This window comes from Puntigrus tetrazona, chromosome 7, assembly GCF_018831695.1.
Source record: "Puntigrus tetrazona isolate hp1 chromosome 7, ASM1883169v1, whole genome shotgun sequence".
NCBI classification, from domain to species: Eukaryota; Metazoa; Chordata; class Actinopteri; order Cypriniformes; family Cyprinidae; genus Puntigrus; species Puntigrus tetrazona.
Genome location: NC_056705.1, coordinates 14635942 through 14659275, shown reverse-complemented (window position 1 = coordinate 14659275; position 23334 = coordinate 14635942). Strand labels below are relative to the sequence as shown.

At 40.9% G+C, this 23334-nt stretch overlaps 2 long non-coding RNA genes and 1 pseudogene across 2 annotated transcripts; all 3 read right to left on the bottom strand.

Moving 5' to 3' along the window:
- Positions 1-382: 382 nt before the first annotated feature.
- On the bottom strand, positions 383-1177 carry LOC122348258. Its single transcript, XR_006251290.1, has 3 exons — positions 828-1177; positions 651-747; positions 383-434 (listed from the first exon to the last, which is right to left on the bottom strand). It is a non-coding gene; the product is annotated as an uncharacterized LOC122348258 (long non-coding RNA).
- Positions 1178-19818: 18641 nt separating this feature from the next.
- On the bottom strand, positions 19819-20711 carry LOC122348117. Its single transcript, XR_006251272.1, has 3 exons — positions 20486-20711; positions 20310-20357; positions 19819-20241 (listed from the first exon to the last, which is right to left on the bottom strand). It is a non-coding gene; the product is annotated as an uncharacterized LOC122348117 (long non-coding RNA).
- A 13-nt stretch (positions 20712-20724) lies between these two features.
- The window catches only part of LOC122347923, a 14557-nt pseudogene continuing 11947 nt past the window's right edge, over positions 20725-23334 (bottom strand).

Here is a 23334-nt window from a genome sequence, read left to right as displayed (position 1 = left end):
TGGAACTATGCGTAGAACTTCACCAAAGAGATACTCTTCTCTTCAGTCACGGTTTAAAGCAAGTACACAACCAGTTTGAAATGTCTGACCAAACACATTAACAGAGTGAGAAACATGAACAGTGCTACATGTGTCAAGTTCATAGCCAAAGTCTTTCATGCTTTCAACAAACAGAACACTTTTTCCAAGAGATCCAACCATGACTGGAAAATCATTTGGGACGGATATTTTTCTGTTAATGGACTTCCCAATTTCCAATGAAACATTGTTTGAACCTGACTCTTGTAGGCTAATGTCTTACTTATATTTACAAATCACTGATTCGACTACGTTTGCGTTGGTAACGACGCTGATCATCACAAAAGTTTCCTCCGTAGATTTCTAAGTCTCATCTCAATAAATCCACTGTGGGAGACTGGGTCATAGAAATGTTCCTGGATGAGAGGAAGGACAACAACTGTAACTCAAAAAACCTATGATGTGTGACAAGCAAACTAGCAGAGTGTATCTACTATTTGAGAAACTCTAATATTGGTCATTTAAAAAAATGTGCACTAAATTTTCGTTTTATTTGTAACCTGTTTGTCACACTTACTATTCCATTTGCATTTATTACAAGTGAGCTTTGTGTTTGAATAAGTACAACTTACAAATCCTTCATTCTCTTCTCCCATCTTGATCTTCAGAGAAGGAAACAGTGTTACTACACTTTCTGCCAACATCCGCTTCTCATCATTACAAGGGTAACTAAGTAAAATAAAGACAAAACATGGAATTACATAATTCAACTTTTTTCAAAAGTGAAATTATCTCAACTGTAAACTTACAATCCACTTTGTTCCACCAACGCACTGACACCTATCTTCACAAGGACTTTTCTTGATGTCTCTGAAAGCATTCCTGAAGCTTCATAATCCTTCAATATACTCAGACCTTTGCTTTCAATTAGTGCTCGCAGAGTGTCTACATCAATTCTATTACGTTGACGCTGGAAATATAAGAGACACAAAGTATTTCTAATTAGATGAGTTAATGATTCACTTACTCAAAGTCACTTCCTTATACTGTTTCAGAATGAATTTGCATCTTTGAATGAACTGGTTAAACTCACTTATGAAGACACTTGTCAACATGAACTGGCAAAATGTACAAATTTTCTCTGGAATGGGCAAACAAAGTCAAACAGAGTAATACAAATAGTGAACAGAGTGCTGTTATTTCAGCACTTACTTACAAACCTTCTGTTGACTACTTGAACCAGGTTCTGGTATGTTCTTTAGGTGCAACCTTAAAAAAAAAAAAAAAAAAACATACTTCAAGCATATTACTTGTATTCTATTCTTAAGTCCTCCTTGAACATACATACTTTCTATTGATGACTTGGACTGGCTGCATCGGCATCCCCCTTTCCATTCTTAAAGGAAAACAAATAAGTGAAATCAATATTATTATTTAATGGTTAAGGAAAGTACAATAATTCTAGAATCTATATACATGACACACAGGTCATTTTTAGTTATATATTACAAGTGAAATTACATACCAATGCCTGTGATCCAGTTCTCTGAATTGACTTAAACAAAACTTGAAACTTATCCTTGTTTTCCACTTTTCAGTTAGGTCAGTGTCAATAAATTCATTAAAATCAGCATTAAATTTCAAAATTCTGTGGTACTCTGCAGCACATGGTAGGAGACATTTGGAAGCATCAATTATTTCTGCTACACTCTTGAGATGCTGAAGTTTTTTGCATATCTCCTTTTCATCAAGTAATACAGTCACTAGTGTTTTGGCGTCTCCTCCATTTGAAGCTGCAAACGGCAAACAAAAACACAAATCTGTTTTATATATAAGCATAATATTCACATTCACAATGTAAAACAGTATTTAACAAGCAGTGTGAGAATGAAGAATATCTATTTATTTACGAAAACGTCAAATTAGCATAAACTTCCGATACCTCTGACAAATAGGCTGCCCATCTTCAACTAAGAGTCTTGCTGAATTTCGTACTTCTACGACTTCTGCCATAAAAATAGTAAAAATAGTATGCTACAGTACACAGCTCTAAAAACAGAATCTGTTTGTCTCGTATAACAAAGATACACTCTCGAAATCTGACATTAAAATAACTGACCGTCCCTTCTCTGAAAACAACACAACCTGTGTGCTTTCTTAACCCACCTCTGTGTTTAGCTAAGGACAACACATTTTGTGTTATCCTGCCCATTTTCTACACACCAGTGTGTTATAGTTACACAATTTGTGTCAATCACATACATAAATGACACAAACCGTGTTAAAATAGTCAAATTAACACACCTTTTTTGAGATAGAGTACTCGAATGTGAATAAAATTTTAACGTTACCGTGATAAATCATGTTACTATTTAGGGGCATTTAACAAAACAACAATAACTTACATTCTGTTGTTTAACGAAAGAGAGGCGACAGATTGACAAAGCCTCTCACCGCTTTCATTGCTAACTCGTTAAGAGAATCCCCTAATACTAGCTGTAGCATTCTATCAGACATGTAATTTACAACAAATCGAAAAAAAAAACAACAAAACAAAATGTTTATGAGAAGAAATCAAAACAATTTGTGACGCACTAACTTAACGTTAACTATCAGACGCGGTTGCTATTCTGTTCGACACGGTCTCTCACATTTGACCGTCGAAAAATAGCAATTTACATTTGACAATTTGTAATAACAAATAAATCCAAGTACCTTACATTTGTGCATCCAAGTCATCCACCGTTGGAAAAGAAGCGCGAACTTGCTCAACTTGCGGAGTGACGAAGCAGCAATGTGATTGGATGACAGCTAACACATGTTGTGTTGGACACAGTGTGTTGTTTCTCGCCGCTCGCTCTTTTTATTTTTCACACATGATCAACTTAAATGACACAAAATGTGTTAAAATAGCCATAACACAAGAAATGTGTTAATAATTAACACATCCTTTTGAGAGTGTTTGTGTCTTAAGATGTACACTTATTGTTTTATGTTTTTTGTTAACCCTGGCAAATCTGAATGTACATTCTTTGTTAGTAGTAGTATTATTTTTGTATGTATGTATAATTGTATCTATGTTATAATGCTTGTACTTTTCAAAAATAGTAATAAAAAAAAAAATCAGCGTGACTTCTGTGACGTCACCGAACTTTTAGAACGTGTCGCCCTACTATTTAAAGGATTCGAATTTAGAACTCATTTTGTTGGTTGAAGTTTTAGTGTAGTGTTTTCTGAGTGGAAAAAAAACTGTTGTAATGGGGCTGTTTTCAAGACTAAAGAAAGCGTTTAAACGGGAGCATGCACACGAACCCGAGCCCTGTGTGCTGCTCAAATACTCCCCGTCAGGCCGGAACACCATCCTCATCCTCACGATGAGACGCCTGGTGCTGCTGCCGATGAGATAGGGAGAGAAGAGGCAGGGAGACCAAAGTTCTGGGGATGTCGTCCTCTTCACTTTTTCCGCCGAAAAGCTGGGAAATACAACCTGGCTAAGGCTGAGGAAGTCTGCCAGAAGGAGGCGGCATTGTATCGGAGACTTAATGATGGTACAATCACAGAAAATGATTGAAGTTTTGATTCAAGGAGATTCTTTAATTAGGGAATGTTTTTGTGTACAATTAAAAAAAAATCACTTGTTCACATACTTAAGATAGCACTGTCTAAATCGTCCATAATTGTTACTGAGCATTTTTTCCACTTCGTTATTAATATTCCATCTGTAGGTCAGACTTCTACAACAGGGATGTGTTGTTGTCGAGATCCATGATCATCAAGACCCTCCAGTCTCTGAAGTCCTCCCTGCTCTAGAGAAAACTGCTGGAGCAGGACGTCCCCAACAACTGGATGTCAACATTCCAGCTAGTTTGAATAAAGAGGACAAAGTGGAAGAGCTGGACAAGGGTAAGTTTACTGACATAAGCCCATTCTCACTTTCCGGTGAAGGGATTTAGTAGGCCTCATTGCCAAGCCTGACAGTAAAAATCTTAATTCAGAAACAAAGTCATGTAATGTAATTAAAAGGTACTGTAATTTGAGTATGCGATATTTTATTCATATTACTCGTGTGTTCCCCTCTTTAGATCAGATTTGTCTGCATGGATAATCGCACTGAAGACAATGAAGTGGAGGAGCCAGACAACAGTACGAATATTAAATATATGAATATTAGAAATTGTTAGTAGAAATTCTAGAATGCGTATTTTTGCTAACTGCATTTGTTTATCTTATAAATAGATCACGTATTCAGGCAATACGAATTTGGGCCCCAGCTGGGTGAAGGAGGCGGTGGCTGTGTATATGCAGGGACTCGCCGCAAGGATGGCCTTAAGGTTTCATTTTTTTGCTTCCTTTTTGTTTTTACGTATGAAACTTTCCATACTTGTTTGGTATTGGTGACTGGAATGATCTCTGTGCACCTGATAATTGACTATTCTAGCTTTGTTTGAACAGGTGGCTGTGAAGATTGCCGAAAAGACTCCAGATATGCCATATATCAGAATTGTGAATAGCCTGTGCTCTTTATAATGTTGCTTCTCAGTCGTTGTTTTCAGTTTCGAACGTCTTATATCACGTTAAATCTAAGAAACCACCTTCAACTAAACATCATGCTTTCTTTTAGCCTGGCCATCCCAGTCGCCTCCCTTGGAGATTGGCCTTACACTCTTGGCCAATGAGGACCCCAGCGTTCCATACATAATCAAACTCCTGGATTGGCAGGACAACCCGGACAACTATGTCATGGTTTTGGAGCGACCCATGCCTAGCATGAGTCTGTTTAGTTTCGTGGAGGTCCGTGAAAGGCTCAAAGAGGGGCTAGCACGACATTTTATGTTGCAGGTCGTTCAGGCCGCTAACATTTGCTGCGAGCGCGGGTCTTCCATAGAGACATCAAAATGGAAAACCTCCTGGTGAACCCAGACACATTGGAGGTCAAGTTGATCGACTTTGGATGCGTGAGCTCATGAAGGACACTGAATATGTGACCTACAGTGGTAAGTTTTACCATTTGCTAGCAGGTCGTTTAGCTCCGGAAACACATCTAGCTGCACACGCTGTAGAAATGCATTAAATATCCAAACCCCTTTCTTCCAGGTACAGAAATATTCTGTCCACCAGAGCTCTGGAGCAACGGCAGCTACTATGCAAAGCCGGCAACGGTTTGGTCTTTAGGGATCCTGCTGTTCGTTATGGTGTGTGGTTATTATCCAGACGACGAAGACCTGCAAGAGATCAGCAAGAATACGTGGTCCGAACCTGATCTGTCAAAAGGTAAGATCTTCATCAAAGAAAAAAAAAAGAGGTGGATTACCAAATATGAAAGTATACTATTTAGAAACTTGATTATAAAAAAGTGGAACATACAAGTTTGTAATCATCTCTCAACTTTTTGACCAGAATGCTGCCAGATGATTTGTGATTGTCTGCAGCTGGATCCCCAGCAGAGACCTATTCTGGAGGATATGCAGCTCCATGACTGGTTTATGGTACTAAGATTAGAATTTGCTAAATGTTGTTTTTTTTTCATGTTTGCTCCAAATGTCACGTATTAAGATAAATAACACTGATTTATGTTTTTGTTTCAGGTCGTGGAGTCAGAAAACTCCTGCCCGTCTAGAAGTGCCTGGCACCTTGAAGTGGCATCATTTATATTTAGAATTTGTGTTAGATAAATATGTGTTAAGACAATTGTTTTAAAATATTATCCGAGATAAAGTATAATATAGTAACAGTTACATAAGTATAATTAAAAAAAACCAAAAAAAAAACAATCTAAAAAAAAAAATGTATATAAGTATAAGAATAGAGCAAGTAGATATAAGTATATCTTTATAATTATTTAATTTAGATGTTAAGTATTAAGATATTTGTAGTTGTATTAAGACATGTGTTCAATGTGTTATATTACCCGAGATCTCTCTGTTGAAAGCATTTGGAAATACCAAAAAATAAAAATGAATAAAATCAACAATTCATTCAGCACTACAGTCATCCATGACACAAACAATCAGTGTAGAATGTACAGAAATATTCAGAAATGTCAAAATGACATAACTCATGTACACTTCACACAAAAACACATCCCATGTTAGCTTGACAGAATTTTGGATTGGAGTTGAATTGTTCCAAATTAGACTAAAAGATTTATAAAATTATATATTTAGTCAAAACTGTGTATGCTATGTCGGTTGACAACACATACATTGTACACACATTATGACATTAGCCACTTCCACAAATTTCAGTACAACTGACTTGATTATAAAGCGGACAATTGATGTATTCCTTTGTGTGATGCCAACTATATATATATATATTGGCAATTCAGGCGATTCCAAAGGTTTTCTTTCCGTATATGAAATCCCTGCTTAAGGTAAATCAGTTAAATCACCAGTGCTGCATCTTTGGAATAGGAGCCAAGCATGATTACATGTAGGCATAATAAAAATGGCAAAAATTTTATAGAAACACAGAAAACATCACATCAAAATTTCATGTAGTTGCTGCTCAGTAGTCACATTACCACGATTAACAGAAGCACCACGTCCCAGCCATAAATGAGCACAGTTTTACAGGTTGACTACATCCAAAGTTTTTTCCCCATTAATAGACCTGTGTCACGGTGTGTTTTCAAGGAAGGAGCACTCGACGAGAATATGACATTAACAGTTTTAATCTTCTACAAACAAACTGAATATAACGAGATCGGACAAACTGAACTGAAATAAACAGGAACTATATACACAAAGTAATTGACATAATTAACACGACACCTGAATACAGTTAGACAGTTAACTGAAGGTAGGGCACACACAGCACATGATACATGAAAACAACAAATACGTGACAACCTGCTGACCATAAACAGCATTAAACTAATTCAATTAAGATATTAAATACCAAACACTCTATTACATACCAAGAGGAGTATATGAAAAATGGTAACACTTTACAAGATGTCAAGATTATTATTATTACGACCTACGGCATGAGGTCTAGGGGTACTGGGGTATATAACATTTAAAAAGACAGACAGTAAAGAGTGCGCGTACGGTGTGCCGGACCAAAAAAAACTCAGCAAACTAAAGTACAAGAGAATGCTTTTGTTGTTGTTTGTGATCATTAAATACTGAAAGTTTGGAGGTGACAAAACAAAAGGAAAATGTATATACACATGTACACTATTTACATGAACAATACACTAGACGGAGGGAACGGGAAGAAGAGACGAGGCCGGTGCTAAATCAAAGAAAATAAGTCAAAAACAGCATCCAGCTACTTAATTTCCCCTAAGCTATCTAGAAACAGAAATATACAGAGAGAAAATGTTTTCAGCGTCCGAGACGCCCTAACTAAACTACACTCGTTTAGCCAAAACAAGAGCACATGGGGTGGCACGCGCCACAACCTAAAGTACTAGACGATGACAGAATCCTGCGTGTTGTAGTGTATGTCACGTGACGTCCTTACCTGTCCATCATAACACATAACGCTGTGAGGATTTACAGTGTGGGGGAAGGGAACGAAAAACAATACTCACGGTGGCAAGTGACAAACATCAAAACAAATACAATACGCAAGGATAGCGAAGCAAGTAGCAAGTCTGAACAGCAACAAAATGGGGGGCTCTATATGCAACATCCCAGTGAAAGATCAAGTTACATACTTAGGAATTCTAATTAATGAAGATAAAATAACAGGAAGTAAATTGACACTTTAATAGCGAAAACTCAAAAGAAGTTTAACTCATGGTTGCAAAGAGCCTTATCAACAAGAGATTTTGGTGTTAAAACAACTCTTTAAGAGTTCAATTCAACACTGGACCCGAGTGTATTTGGTCCCACTCAGATTTGGTGATAAAATGACCCTTAAAAGTGTCCAATTTTCAGAGTAAAATGAACTGAGATTGGAGTAAAAATTTAACACTGCTCAACACTGAGTAGTGTTACTGCAATTTAACGCTACAAGATATCCCATTCATTAAGTAGTTCAAAAATTAACTACAGTGCCAATATTTCACTCTCTGGTTAAAGTGCAAAGTCAACTCTTACATCGTTTTTAATAAAAAAAAAAAAAGAATAGAAAAATAAAGAACAGAAAACAGCTTCATTAGCGAAACATTTATTTGTCAGAACTGGACTTGAACATGGGTCTCTAGCGCCGTAATAAGATACTCTCCACCGAAGTGTTGGACCCAAAATGCAAGACACAAAAGTCAAAAAGAAGAATATCTTTTATTTCCAGGGCAAAACAAAACAGTCCAAACAAAACTACTCCAAAAGGCAAATTACTTTCTCTCAAGAGTAGACAGAAAAAAATCAGGAAGTCAGAAGCCCAGGGACAAAAATTAAAAGAAAAAGAGATGATTCAAGAGAACTTACACATGAACCAAAAGGGCACCAGCAAGCAAAAATAACCAAGCACAAATGACAAAAAGAAAGCCACTTAAATAGGGAAGCTAACTAGACAGGGCTGGGACTAATAAACCTAATTAGCTGAGAGAACGAAACACAGGAAAATTGTCACCATCAAGTGGCGAAAATAAGGCATGGCAGATTACAAATCCTGACAGGACCCCCTTCTAGGAACGGCTCCTGACGTTCCTCCAGCTTTGCCCCTTTTTGAGCTCTGAATTCTCAAATCAACTCAGGATCTAGGATGTCTCTGGCGGAACCCAGGAGCGCTCCTCCGGACCAGTAGCCTTCCCAGTCCACAAGATACTGCCGGGACCCTCGAACTTGACTTAACATCAAGTATCCTGTGGACTGTAAACGCAGGTCGACCCCAATGACCCGAGGAGGGGAGGGAGTTTTATCTGGGATAAAAGGAGAACACAACACAGGTTTTAACAAGGATACAATACATGAAATGTGGGATTAACCTTAAGTGAACGGGGTAAAGTTAAATGATACGTGACAGGATTTACTTTCCTAGCTATTTTGAAGGGCCCAATGAACTTCTGACTCAGCTTATGGACTCCACCCTAAGTGGGGAGGTTCTTAGTTGAAAGCCAGACCCGTTGCCCCACACGCAGAGAAGGAGCTGCTTTTCGCCTCCGATTGGCCTGGGTCTGGCGCTGGCCAGACGTGGCGGAGATGATGTTTAGCCCGGACAGTTCTCCAGACCCTCCTACAGCGTCTGATATGAGACTGGACTTAGGGGCACGGCCACATCCATTTCTTGCTCGGAGAATAGAGTAGGGACATAGCCGAATTGGCACTGGAAGGGTGAACGGCCGGTAGATGATGAACGGAGGGTATTATGAGCATACTCAGCCCAAATCAGGTAAGAGGACCAGGATGAGGGATTGCTGTGTACCATACACCTCAGGGTGGACTCGAGATCCTGGTTGACTCTTTCGGCCTCTCTGTTGGACTCAGGATGAAAGCCTGAAGATAAACTAACTGTAGCCCCCAGACACTGACAGAATGCGCTCCAGAACTGGGATGAAAACTCGGGTCCTCGATCAGACACAATGTCCTGAGGGATGCCAAACACTCAAACACATGGGTAGTGATAAGTTGAGCAGTCTCTTTGGCGGAGGGAAGTTTAGGTAGGGGAATGAACCGGGCGGCCTTGGAGAAGCAGTCGACAATAACAAAGATAGTAGTATTGCCTTGAGATGGGGGCAGATCCGTTATAAAATGGAGAGAGAGATGTGACCAAGGACGATGAGGAATAGGCAGGGGTATAGGAGACCTTGAGGGGAAGATGAGATGTCTTGTTTTGACTGCACACGGGACAGGCCTTGACAAAGGTTGCCACGTCAGTCTTAACAGTAGGCCACTAGAAGCGCCTTTGCAGGTACTCAAAGGGTGCGTGCTGATCCCAGGATGACAAGCAAATGAGGAAGTGTGGGCCCACTTGAGAACCTGAGCTCGAACAGACTTAGGGACATACAAGCAGTTCTCTGGGCCTCCATCAGGACCCGGGTCTCGTAGTTGGGCTTGACGTACTGATGTCTCCAGAGCCCAACGCAGGGGGGCCACAATTCTGGCCGCCGGAATAATAGGGCAAGGGGCATCTTCTTGGGACACACAGGCATAGACTCGAGACAGTGTGTCTGGCTTAAGATTCTTAGAGCCTGGTCGGAAGGAGAAAATAAAATTGAATCGGTTGAAAAAAAGCGACCACCGTGCCTGGCGGGGATTAAGACGCTTGGCTTGCTGGATGTATTCCAGGTTCTTATGATCAGTCAGCACCTGAAAAGGGTGTTTGGCCCCCTCAAGCCAGTGCCTCCACTCCTCCAGAGCAACCTTAACCTCCAACAGTTCCCGGTCCCCCACGTGGTAATTCCTCTCAGCAGGACTCAGCCGATGGGACAAAAAGGCACATGGGTGCAGCCTGTCATCCTTCCTCTCTGGGACAGAACAGCTCCAACGCCAACATCTGACGCATCTACTTCTACAATAAAGGGAAGTTCAGGGTCAGGAATGGACAGAACAGAAGCAGACGTGAAGCAATGCTTGAGATTAAGAAAGGCTGCCTCGGCCTCAGGGTTCCAATTAAATTTAGTGAGACTGCCTCTAGTAAGGGCAGTGAGAGGGGCCACCACTGAGCTGGAAGTTCAACAAACCTTCTATAAAAATTTGCAAACCCAATAAATCTTTGTACCTCCTTAACGGAGGTAGGAACTGGCCAGTCCAGTACAGCACTCACTTTCTTGGGATCCATCTGAACCTGCCCCGGCTTAATGACAAAGCCCAGGAACAGGAAGGAGTGTTCGTAGAGTGTGGAACTCACATTTCTTGGGTTTCACATAGAGGTGGTTCTCTAGGAGGCGTCCCAAGACCTTTCTGACATGACTCACATGCTCTTAAAGAGACCTTGAAAAAATTAAGATGTCATCAAGGTACACAAAAACAAACTTGTTGAGCATGTCTCGGAGCACGTCATTAATAAGGGCCTGGAAAACAGCAGGGGCATTAGTGAGGCCAAAGGGCATAACAAGGTGCTCATAGTGTCCTGAAGGGGTGTTAAAGGCAGTTTTCCACTCATCCCCTGGCCTAATACGTACAAGGTGGTATGCATTACGCAAGTCAAGTTTAGTAAAGATCACGGCATCTTGAAGCAGCTCAAACGCAGAAGTCATAAGAGGGAGGATAGCGATTAAGTACCGTGATAAGGTTGAGAGCCTATAATCAATGCAGGGCCTGAGTCCACCATCCTTTTTCTCAACAAAAAAACCCCTGCTCCTGCGAGGTGATGTGGACGGCCGAATGATCCCAGCCGCAAGAGACTCCTTAATATAACTCTCCATGGCTTTCTGCTCAGGTGAGGACAGGGAGAATATACGACCACGAGGAGGGCATGAACCAGGCAGCAACTCGATAGAACAATCATAAGGTCTGTGGGGGGGCAAGACAGTGGCTCTTTCTTTGCAGAACACAGACCATAAAAGATGATATTCAGAGGGAACTCGGGAGAGATCTATGGACTTGAGGTCCTCAAGAACAATCACAGGGCATATGATTTCCAGAGTGGAGGATAGAGGTTAACAGGTAACTGGAGATGGGAAGCAACAGTAATGTCCATAAAATTCCCAGCAGCCCCAGAATCAACTAAAGCTTGCAGCTGGTGTGACTTATTACCGTTCCTGAGAGTGACAGGAAAAGAAAAAGACCCATATTTACTGGAGAGACTAACTGAGTTACTCCCGAGACAGCTCTCCCCCTCTGCTCGGGAATGGGCGTTTCCTTCAATTCTGGACACTGTGAGCGATAATGGCCCTGCAACCCACAATAGAGGCAGAGATGTGTTTCACATTTCATCTTCTAGTGATACCACACAGTTTCTAATCCAAGTTGCCTGAAGTAGAGAAATTAAAACAGCAACAATAATACGTTAATTGTGCAATTTGACCCATGTCAAGCCAATTATACGACTACACTCAGATTCATGTTCAAGATGAAAGCGCATTTAGCTTATTTTCTAATATAACGTTACGTCGTTTAAACGCGTCCATCTTTACAGCAATAAGAAACCTATAACACCAATAAAAATAAGAAAGGTTGGATAAACAAGTTAGCCTGTTTTTTCTTCCTTCGCGTTGCGCTACGTTGAACCATCCCCGATCGCCATTTATACGACTGAAAAATGCAATGGTGGCAATCAAATGTCTTCACAAGATTTGTTAAATGTCGTTGGACACGTTTAGTCTGTGAGCTGAACAGGTTGCAATGATTTATCCTGACAAACATCTAACGTTGCTTAAAATCGACAAAACCTACAATACAGGAATTACAAGTTAAACGTTAGCATATAGTGTGAGATTTTGCCCCCCTGGTCCATGCATCCCTGCCTCTGCTGAATTATTTTGAATAATTTGCTATACACGGTTTGTTTAAAACCATTTCATGATGTCACATCCATTAACTTGCTTAAAAAAAGACAGATTATTATATTTGCGTTGTTAATAGACCTAATGTTACATTGGATTAGACTACAATTAACCTCACCTTGGAGAGAAAGGGTTTTCAAAGCACCCTCCCCTTCTGTTTTTTTTTTTCAAAAAAATCAGTATTAATGAATCCAGCAAAACAGGGGTAGAATGGACTTTGCTACATTAAACAACAAAATGTTTCTCAAAGGTCCTCTTCACTCTGTAATATTATCCCAGACTATATTTTCTCTAAAGTTGGTGGCCTGAATTTTCTACCGCTTTGTAATTGTAATGTTTCAAAGATCCCTATCAAACTTTCTCATTTTCATAAAAAGATGCTCTTGTCCCTCATATACAAGCTTTTTCTCCACAGCGATATTATTTATGGAATCTGAACATTTTGTATAACTTGAAACATTTTCATCAGATTTTTAGCATTCATCCAATCTTATTTTGTGAGTGACTTTTATCTTGGTTTAAGAGATGCTTTCTTAAATATTAGAGAATTAATTTGTGATTTCTGTTAGCTAAAATTCATATTCACATTCAACAAAAGTTTACTGGCTCTAAACCTCAAGTTAAAATTGATTTGGACAAATATATGGAACCTATAAATACCTCTACTAATGTAAAAGCTATGAAAACTGTATCCCTGTATTCATCCTTTTTGTGTCTTAAGATGTACACTTATTGTTTTATGTTTTTTTTGTTAACCCTGGCAAATCTGAATGTATATTCTTTGTTAGCAGTAGTTTTATTTTTGTATGTATTTATAATTGGTTCTACACTCTCAAAACAAACTTGTGTTATATTTTAACACATCTGTGTGTCTAGTTAAGGACAACACATTTTGTTACTTTTAACTCAATCAGTGTGTTATTATTCTTAACACAGGGAGTGACTTATGTGTCATAAATCACACAATTTGTGTCATAATGTAAGGAGGAGGCGGAAGCCGATTGCGAATCCATTTGCGGATGTTTATTGGAAACACACACAGAGATGAGGATTGTCAGAAACAAGCAAGGGTTGGCAACAGTAGTATCAGTCCAGAAGGCAAACATACACAAAGGGAGATCCGTGGGCAAAGTCGAATGAAGGCAGAGGTCAATAACAAAGTTCAGTAGTAATCGGTTACCGTAACAGACAAGGAAGATCCGTGAAGCCGTGAGTCGATAAAGCAAGCAAAAGGTCATACACAATAGAAGTCAGTAGATCAATGGTAAATGCTTGGTAAGGCAGACAGGCTGGCAATACTTCGCGTAGAGCACCTGGTGCTCTACGGTTATATAGCCCTAACCCGGAAGTAGTAGTAGTAGTAGAGGGAGCGGCTCGAGTCAGTACTCGGGAGAGGGCTCCCTCTGCTGGTTGGATGTTACAGAACTCCCCCCTCTAGGAGCGACTCCTGGAGCTCTTCGTGGACGTCCTCGTGGGCGTCCCTGTGGTTGTGGTTGGTCCTGGTCAGAATCTCGTGGTTGGTCTCGTGGTTGTTCTCGTGGCCGTGGTTGGTCCTGGGCAGAATCTCGTGGTTGGTTTCGTAGGCGTCCCGTGGTGAGTCGTGGTTGGTCCTGGGCAGAATCTCGTTGTGGATTACGTGGTCCTCCCCAGGGCGAGGTGCTGGACGATCGGGTCTGGCTCTGTGGAACTCCTCTATAAGGGATGGGTCCAAAATGTCCCGAGCGGCTACCCAGGATCTCTCCTCTGGTCCGTAACCCTCCCAGTCCACCAAGTACTGGAGCCGACCCCCTCGTCTCCGCGAGTCCAGTAGTTCGCGCACTTGATAGGCGGGGTTCCCGTCAATCTCAAGTGGCGGCGGTGGTTCTGGGGCTTCATGGCCAGGGTCAACTCCCGGGTGGACCGGTTTGAGGAGGATACATGAAAGGATGGAGATATACGATAATTAGTAGGCAGTTCAAGTTGATAAGTGACATCATTTACTTGTTTTATTATCTTGAATGGTCCTACATACCTTGGACTTAGCTTCTTACTGGGCAGCCGCATCTTGATGTCCCTCGTCGAGAGCCAGACCCTTTGTCCAGGTTGATATGGGGGATGTGGGCGTCTGTGGCGGTTAGCTTGAGTCTCCTGATACCTGATTGCTCTTTGTAGTCGCACATGAGCGCTATCCCACACCCTCTCACCCTACTGAATCCAATCATCCACGGCTGGAACGTTGGATGGTTCTCCTGACCACGGGAACATGGGCGGCTGATACCGAGGACACACTGGAATGGAGTCATACCTGTAGCTAACTTGACTAGTGAGTTCTGGAGCATACTCAGCCCATGGTAAAAACTCAGACCACCGGTGTTGTTCTCTGTGGCAATAGGTCCGAAGGTACCTCCCGATCTCCTGATTAAGTCTCTCGACCTGTCCATTAGCCTGTGGATGGTAGCCTGAGGTAAGGCTCACATTAATGTCGAGGTGTTTGCAGAAGGCCCTCCATACTTGTGAAGTAAACTGAGTACCTCTATCACTCACTATATCCTCGGGTAATCAGTAGATTCTGAAAACATGCTCGAACAGGCGAGAGCAGTTTCCATGGCGGTGGGGAGGTTCTTCATGGGAACTAATCGGCATGACTTCGAGAATCTATCAATAATGACTAAGATGACTGTGAAACCGTTAGACAATGGTAAATCTGTGACGAAATCAATGGATAGGTTCGACCATGGTCGCTGAGGAATGGGCAAAGGCTTGAGCAAACCGGCAGGCAATTCTCTGGGGGTCTTGCATTGTGCACATACCTGGCAAGCCTTGACATAGTTCGTCACATCCCGAGATATTGACGGCCACCAAAAGGCGCTTCTGCGCTAACTGGAGTGTTCTATTGATGCCTGGATGACCTGAACTCAGTGAAGTGTGTACCCATTGTATGATGCGTTGGCGTATTGTCGATGGTACGTAATGTTTACCAGGGGGACATTGAGGGGGTGCTGGTTCATGCTGTAATTCCCTCTGCAGCTCCTCCATTATATCCCATGACACTGGTGCCAGGATTACCGTGGGTGGCAGAATATTATCCGGGACTCCCTCCTTCTGTGGTGCGTCCATATCTTGGGACAGTGCATCAGCCTTACTGTTCTTGGAACCTGGACGATAAGTGACAGTGAACTGAAAACGAGTAAAAAACAGTGCCCATCTTGCCTGTCTGGGGTTCAGCCTTTTAGCTCCTTGATGTATTCCAAGTTCTTGTGGTCCGTGATGACTTGGAACGGTGCACTGCTCCTTCTAGCCAGTGTCTCCACTCCTCAATGGCCGCTTTCATGGACAACAGTTCCTTGTTTCCCACGTCATAATTTCTCTCAGCTGCCGTTAATTTCCTGGAAAAGTAAGCACAAGGATAAAGTTTCCCTGGTTGACCGTGACGCTGTGAGAGAACAGCTCCAATTCCAGATCCGATGCATCCACTTCCACGATGAATGGTAGCTCCGGATTAGGATGTTTGAGAATTGGGGCTGTGGTGAAACGTTCCTTGAGGTTGGAGAACGCCTTAATTGCTCCTCATTCCATCTCAGCTTGGACGGCTTTCCCTTTAAGAGAGAGGTTAGTGGTGCAGCAACAATACTATAGTTCCGGATGAAGCGTCGGTAGAAATTTGCAAACCCTAGAAACCGTTGTAGCTCCTTGACCGTAGTGGGTTGAGGCCACTCCGTAACCGCTTTAACCTTGTCATCGTCCATCCTCACTCCCTGGTGGCTGATCTCAGAATCTAGGAACAAAGTCTGTGACACATGAAACTCACATTTCTCCTCCTTGACAAACAACCTGTTTTTCAGTAACCTGGACAGAACCTCCTTGACATGTCCAATGTGCTCGACTTCATTCTTTGAGTAGATGAGAATATCACAATATAAGCCACCACGTATTTGTTCAGGATGTCCTTGAAGATTTCTGTTAATGAAGGACTGGAACACAGCTGGAGCATTAGCTAGCCCATATGGCATAACGAGATACTCATAGTGCCCTCTAGTCGTCATGAAAGCAGTCTTCCACTGTCTCCTCCTTGATCCTTATCAGGTTATAGGCACCACGGAGGTCTAACTTAGTATACACTTTTGCCTCACGTAGTTGTTCTAGAGCTGATGGAACCAAAGGTAGGGATATCGGAACTTGACTGTGACGTTGTTTAGGCCTCGATAATCGATGCATGGACGCAGGCCTCCATCCTTCTTTCCGACAAAGAAGAATCCAGCTGCTGCAGGTGATGTGGAGGGTCTAATGAACCCACAGCTAAGAGCCTCATTAATATATTCCTCCATAGCCTGGCTTTCAGTGAGTGACAAATGGGTATACCTTGCTTTTGGGTGGCATGGCGTTAGGTAGGAGGTCAATCGCACAGTCCCATGGTCGGTGAGGTGGTAATTCTGTTGCCCGTGATTTGCTAAATACCTCTGACAGTTGCCTGTAGCATGCTGGTATCTTGATTCTCCTCTGATCCTCCGTACTCTACACTGGTGGTGAGGCAGTTCCTTGGAGATACAGCGAAGCATCTGTTAATACACGTGTGAGACCATTATTAACTCACCTCTACCCCAGGATATAGTTGGGTCGTGGTACGGAAAGCCAGGGGAACCCGAGGATTGCTTCATACTTGGATGAATCAACGATATAGAACGTAATGGTTTCCTTGTGGAACATGCCAACCTGGAGAGTAAGAGCCTTGGTTCTGTGAGAAATGCCTCCTCCGATGTCCTCATCATTAATGGTCTTGATCCTTAAAACAGATTCACAAGGTTGAGAAGGAATGTGATATTTGGCGACTACCTCACGACTGATGATATTCAAGGCCGCGCCCGAGTCAACCATTGCCACAACATAACCCTTTACATTGTTTAGACCAAGCATGATAGGTAACATGAGAGCCTTGTTGCTCAGTACGTGAAAATGATTCATATTTACCCGGTTTGTAGTGGTGGGTCTGTGAGGACAGTCAACCTGATAATGTTTCCCTTCTCCACAGTAAAAGCAAAGTTGAAGACGCGCCGGCGGTTAGCGTTTCTTCCATAGAGACACGTTGGGAGTTTATTTGCATAGGTTCCGGTTTCTCCATTAACTCGTGTCGACGGATTCCTTTCCTGGCTCGCGATCATAGACGGCGCTTTACGTTGTGGTGCCTGGCGCTAAGATTATCGATACGGATGGTTAAGCTGACGAGATCAGAAAAAGATAAATCCTCACCTCTACACGCCAATTCCGTCTGTAAATCTGCCGTGAGACTCCGTTTGAAAGTCGCCTTGAGTGCGACATCATTCCAGCCGCTTTGAGCAGCGAGCGTCCTGAACTCAATAGCATAATCAGCGGCTGTGCGTTTACCCTGGGACAGATCCATTAACTGGGTTGAAATATCCTTGCCCCCTGCAGGATATTCAAACACCTCTCTCTAGCATCTGTAAGAAATAGTCAGCAGATGTCTTGATGTGGGGATCTGTATCCCAAACTGCAGTCGCCCAGTCAATCGCTCTTCCAGTCAGTAGCGCCATAATAAATGCACACTTGACTTCTTCATTGTTGAATCTACCCTGCTGAAACTCCAAATACAGCCTGACCTGGCGAATGAAACCCTTGCACCGTTCAGCAGAACCGTCAAACTTTTCGGGTAAGGCAAGGTTTACTGTAGAAAACGTGGTAGGGGGTAGATCCTGAATGTACCGGGTGAGGTGTTCGCTCACCGACTGCAGTTGATCCAATCGAGACTGGTAACCTTTCAATAGCTCCTCCTGGTATGCCATCCATTGTTGCATGTGTGTCACATCCGCTGGAGTCTGGTCAGGCGAAGTATTCTGTAAGGAGGGGCGGAAGCCGATTGCGAATCCATTTGCGGATGTTTATTGGAAACACACACAGAGATGAGGATTGTCAGAAACAAGCAAGGGTTGGCAACAGTAGTATCAGTCCAGAAGGCAAACATACACAAAGGGAGATCCGTGGGCAAAGTCGAATGAAGGCAGAGGTCAATAACAAAGTTCAGTAGTAATCGGTTACCGTAACAGACAAGGAAGATCCGTGAAGCCGTGAGTCGATAAAGCAAGCAAAAAGGTCATACACAATAGAAGTCAGTAGATCAATGGTAAATGCTTGGTAAGGCAGACAGGCTGGCAATGCGCTTCATGTAGAGCACCTGGTGCTCTACGGTTATATAGCCCTAACCCGGAAGTAGTAGTAGTAGTAGAGGAGCGGCTCGAGTCAGTACTCGGGAGAGGGCTCCTCTGCTGGTTGGATGTTACACATAAATGTGCTATTTTTGACCATTTAAAATGAATGCAATACAAAATGTATATATTTTTTAATTTATACATTTATTAAAGCTTCATGTCATCATATTCACATGTCATCGAATTGCATACAGACATTTTTAAACAATTTTATATTTTGATTTACAAATAGGTTTTCTTTGCAAGAAATTATGTGAAGTGGTTTTATATCAGCAGCATTGCTCAAATTCATAACTTTGTATTCATTGGTTCTTTTGACTACATAAGCATATAAGTGTGTGTGAAAATACATTTGTGATAAAACTCTAAGAAAAACTAAAACAATTCCTTTTTCACATTGTGGAACTATGCGTAGAACTTCACCAAAGAGATACTCTTCTCTTCAGTCACGGTTTAAAGCAAGTACACAACCAGTTTGAAATGTCTGACCAAACACATTAACAGAGGAGAAACATGAACAGTGCTACATGTGTCAAGTTCATAGCCAAAGTCTTTCATGCTTTCAACAAACAGAACACTTTTTTCCAAAGATCCAACCATGACTGGAAAATCATTTGGGACGGATATTTTTCTGTTAATGGACTTCCCAATTTCCAATGAAACATTGTTTGAACCTGACTCTTGTAGGCTAATGTCTTACTTATATTTACAAATCACTGATTCGACTACGCTTATGCGTTGGTAATTCGACGCTGATCATCACAAAGTTTCCTCCAGATTTCTAAGTCTCATCTCAATAAATCCACTGTGGGAGACTGGGTCATAGAAATGTTCCTGGATGAGAGGGGAAGGACAACAACTGTAACTCAAAAACCTATGATGTGTGACAAGCAAACTAGCAGAGTGTATCTACTATTTGAGAAACTCTAATATTGGTCATTTAAAAAAATGTGCACTAAATTTTCGCTTTTATTTGTAACCTGTTTGTCACACTTACTATTCCATTTGCATTTATTACAAGTGAGCTTTGTGTTTGAATAAGTACAAACTTACAAATCCTTCATTCTCTTCTCCCATCTTGATCTTCAGAGAAGGAAACAGTGTTACTACACTTTCTGCCAACATCCGCTCATCATTACAAGGGTAACTAAGTAAAATAAAGACAAAACATGGAATTACATAATTCAACTTTTTTCAAAAGTGAAATTATCTCAACTGTAAACTTACAATCCACTTTGTTCCACCAACGCACTGACACCTATCTTCACAAGGACTTTTCTTGATGTCTCTGAAAGCATTCCTGAAGCTTCATAATCCTTCAATATACTCAGACCTTTGCTTTCAATTAGTGCTCGCAGAGTGTCTACATCAATTCTATTACGTTGACGCTGGAAATATAAGAGACACAAAGTATTTCTAATTAGATGAGTTAATGATTCACTTACTCAAAGTCACTTCCTTATACTGTTTCAGAATGAATTTGCATCTTTGAATGAACTGGTTAAACTCACTTATGAAGACACTTGTCAACATGAACTGGCAAAATGTACAAATTTTCTCTGGAATGGGCAAACAAAGTCAAACAGAGTAATACAAATAGTGAACAGAGTGCTGTTATTTCAGCACTTACTTACAAACCTTCTGTTGACTACTTGAACCAGGTTCTGGTATGTTCTTTGGTGCAACCTTAAAAAAAAAAAACTTCAAGCATATTACTTGTATTCTATTCTTAAGTCCTCCTTGAACATACATACTTTCTATTGATGACTTGGACTGGCTGCATCGGCATCCCCCTTTCCATTCTTAAAGGAAAACAAATAAGTGAAATCAATATTATTATTTAATGGTTAAGGAAAGTACAATAATTCTAGAATCTATATACATGACACACAGGTCATTTTAGTTATATATTACAAGTGAAATTACATACCAATGCCTGTGATCCAGTTCTCTGAATTGACTTAAACAAAACTTGAAACTTATCCTTGTTTTCCACTTTTTCAGTTAGGTCAGTGTCAATAAATTCATTAAAATCAGCATTAAATTTCAAAATTCTGTGGTACTCTGCAGCACATGGTAGGAGACATTTGGAAGCATCAATTATTTCTGCTACACTCTTGAGATGCTGAAGTTTTTTGCATATCTCCTTTTCATCAAGTAATACAGTCACTAGTGTTTTTGGCGCTCTCCTCCATTTGAAGCTGCAAACGGCAAACAAAAACACAAATCTGTTTTATATATAAGCATAATATTCACATTCACAATGTAAAACAGTATTTAACAAGCAGTGTGAGAATGAAGAATATCTATTTATTTACGAAAACGTCAAATTAGCATAAACTTCCGATACCTCTGACAAATAGGCTGCCCATCTTCAACTAAGAGTCTTGCTGAATTTCGTACTTCTACGACTTCTGCCATAAAAATAGTAAAATAGTATGCTACAGTACACAGCTCTAAAAACAGAATCTGTTTGTCTCGTATAACAAAGATACACTCGAAATCTGACATTAAAATAACTGACTGTCCTTTCTCTGAAAACAACACAACCTGTGTGCTTTCTTAACCCACCTCTGTGTTTAGCTAAGGACAAATACATTTTGTGTTATCCTGCCCATTTTCTACACACCAGTGTGTTATAGTTACACAAAGAGAATCCTCAATACTAGCTGTAGCATTCTATCAGACATGTAATTTACAACAAATCAAAAAAAAAACAACAAAACAAAATGTTTATGAGAAGAAATCAAAACAATTTGTGACGCACTAACTTAACGTTAACTATCAGACGCGGTTGCTATTCTGTTCGACACGGTCTCTCACATTTGACCGTCGAAAAATAGCAATTTACATTTGACAATTTGTAATAACAAATAAATCCAAGTACCTTACATTTCCAGCATCCAAGTCATCCACCGTTGGAAAAGAAGCGCGAACTTGCTCAACTTATGGAGTGACGTACAGCAATGTGATTGGATGACAGCTAACACATGTTGTGTTGGACACAGTGTGTTGTTTCGCTTCGCTTCTTTTTTTATTTTCACACATGATCAACTTAAAATGACACAAAATGTGTTAAAATAGCCATAACACAAGAAATGTGTTAATAATTAATACATCCTTTTTGAGAGTGTTTGTGTCTTAAGATGTACACTTATTGTTTTATGTTTTTTTGTTAACCCTGGCAAATCTGAATGTACATTCTTTTGTTAGTAGTAGTATTATTTTTGTATGTATGTATAATTGTATCTATATTTATAATGCTTGTACTTTTCAAAAATAGTAATAAAAAAATCAGCGCGTGACTTCTGTGACGTCACCGAACTTTTAGAACGTCTCGCCCTACTATTTAAAGGATTCAATTTAGAACTCATTTTGTTGGTTGAAGTTTTAGTAGTGTTTTTCTGAGTGGAAAAAACCTGTTGTAATGGGGCTGTTTTCAAGACTAAAGAAAGCGTTTAAACGGGAGCATGCACACGAACCTGAGCCCTGTGTGCTGCTCAAATACTCCCTGTCAGGCCGGAACACCATCCTCATCCTCACGATGAGACGCCTGGTGCTGCTGCCGATGAGATAGGGAGAGAAGAGGCAGGGAGACCAAAGTTCTGGGGATTTCGTCCTCTTCACTTTTTTCCGCCGAAAAGCTGGGAAATACAACCTGGCTAAGGCTGAGGAAGTCTGCCAGAAGGAGGCGGCATTGTATCGAGACTTAATGATGGTACAATCACAGAAGATGATTGAAGTTTTGATTCAAGGGAGATTCTTTAATTAGGGAATGTTTTTGTGTACAATTAAAAAAATCACTTGTTCACATACTTAAGATAGCACTGTCTAAATCGTCCATAATTGTTACTGAGCATTTTTTCCACTTCGTTATTAATATTCCATCTGTAGGTCAGACTTCTCGACAACAGGGATGTGTTGTTGTCGAGATCCATGATCATCAAGACCCTCCAGTCTCTGAAGTCCTCCCTGCTCTAGAGAAACTGCTGGAGCAGGACGTCCCCAACAACTGGATGTCAACATTCCAGCTAGTTTGAATAAAGAGGACAAAGTGGAAGAGCTGGACAAGGGTAAGTTTACTGACATAAGCCCATTCTCACTTTCCCGGTGAAGGGATTTAGTAGGCCTCATTGCCAAGCCTGACAGTAAAAATCTTAATTCAGAAACAAAGTCATGTAATGTAATTAAAAGGTACTGTAATTTGAGTATGCGATATTTATTCATATTACTCGTGTTCCTCTTTAGATCAGATTTGTTCATGGATAATCGCACTGAAGACAATGAAGTGGAGGAGCCAGACAACAGTACGAATATTAAATATATGAATATTAGAAATTGTTAGTAGAAATTCTAGAATGCGTATTTTTTGCTAACTGCATTTGTTTATCTTATAAATAGATCACGTATTCAGGCAATACGAATTTGGGCCCCAGCTGGGTGAAGGAGGCGGTGGCTGTGTATATGCAGGGACTCGCCGCAAGGATGGCCTTAAGGTTTCATTTTTTGCTTCCTTTTTGTTTTTACGTATGAAACTTTCCATACTTGTTTGGTATTGGTGACTGGAATGATCTCTGTGCACCTGATAATTGACTATTCTAGCTTTGTTTGAACAGGTGGCTGTGAAGATTGCCGAAAAGACTCCAGATATGCCATATATCAGAATTGTGAATAGCCTGTGCTCTTTATAATGTTGCTTCTCAGTCGTTGTTTTCAGTTTCGAACGTCTTATATCACGTTAAATCTAAGAAACCGCCTTCAACTAAACATCATGCTTTC